At 38.9% G+C, this 1,236-nt stretch overlaps 1 protein-coding gene across 2 annotated transcripts in view; it reads right to left on the bottom strand.

Moving 5' to 3' along the window:
* Positions 1 to 1,236, bottom strand: part of Azin1 (antizyme inhibitor 1) — a 32,397-nt gene that overhangs the window by 27,252 nt on the left and 3,909 nt on the right. For both annotated transcript variants that reach the window (NM_001301793.1, NM_001291634.1), the window contains exon 2: positions 407 to 544. The gene's annotated coding sequence lies outside the window, so the exon portion shown is untranslated. The remainder of the gene's footprint in view (positions 1 to 406; positions 545 to 1,236) is intronic.

The following is a 1,236-nucleotide window of genomic DNA, read 5'->3' as shown; positions in this document are numbered from 1 at the left end:
TGCAGAGGTATGAATCTACACAGGTATGAATCTATGTATGAGTACGTGCACAGGTATGAATCTATGTATGAGTACATGCACAGGTATAATGGAGCCAGGAGGCCAAAATGGGAAGACAGACCCTCTGAAGCTGGAGTCACAGGCTACTGTGAGCATCCTAACCACTCCAGACCCCAGCACAATTTCCTAATACACTAAATATAGTATTATTATTATTTATTCAAGAAAATGTTACAATGATCCTATCATTGGTAAACAATGCACACAGCCTTACCAGCCACACCTGGAAGTAATCTCTAACTTAAGTTTGTAAAGTCCCAAAAAGTAGAGATAATTTCAAATTCTGGAAAATACTGAAGCAATATTTCAATTTTATTAAGGTCTCCTCAGGTGTGAAGATACTCACATGGACAAGTTAGGAGATGGAACCCCCCTATCATCAGCTAGGTTCCCAAGGTGGCTCAGCGTTGAAGTCGAACTGCTCTCTATACAGCACTTCTCCTAGGCCTTCTGGGTAGTTGTATACCCGGTCAGAAAGTTCGCCCTAAAGAAATAAAGAAAAGTAGAAAGTTCTGTGTTTTAAAAATTAGGTTGCGCTTCACACAGGTTAACTGAAGTGACTTAACAGATGAAGTTTTAGTTTATTTAGTAGTGTTCTATTAAAGTGGCATTCCATCTGTGCATGATACGGTGTAACTGTGATTCCCAAACTCAGCAGGCTAAACAGGTGACAACTTTGAGTTCAAGGCCATCCGAGGTTACATACAACAAGGTCTGTCTAAATGACTTTAAATGCGTAATGTTCTAGCACATATTGGAACTATCTGGAATACCTTTTAGGTTAAGTTCAAATTATCCTTTGCTACAAATTCCCACTACAATACTAAAAAGTTTTATGAATGGAGGAGAACAAGGTGGTATACACCAGTGATCCCAGCAGCTGTGGAGGCAAAGGGACCAGGAACCAGGAGTTCAAGGTCATCCATTATCAAAAACAAAAGCCTGTTTTTTGAGGCTGTCTCCAAAAAAAAAAAAAAAAAAAAAAAAAAAAAAAAAGTAACTTGAAAAGCCCTGGGCAAGTTTTCCTCCTCATATCTCCTTCTAGATCCATTTTATTATCCCCAGAAGTAAATGAATGCGAAGCTTGGCACACCAGCTTTAGAAAGTCACCCCAATAACTGACTGGATGGTGTTAAGATTTAGAGGTGCTATACACACCTAAAATCAGAAACATTA

The sequence above is a fragment of the Microtus ochrogaster genome, unplaced genomic scaffold (genome assembly GCF_000317375.1).
Source record: "Microtus ochrogaster isolate Prairie Vole_2 unplaced genomic scaffold, MicOch1.0 UNK29, whole genome shotgun sequence".
Taxonomy (NCBI): domain Eukaryota; kingdom Metazoa; phylum Chordata; class Mammalia; order Rodentia; family Cricetidae; genus Microtus; species Microtus ochrogaster.
Note: the sequence above shows the minus strand (reverse complement) of the source record. Positions and strands in the feature narration are given on the sequence as shown.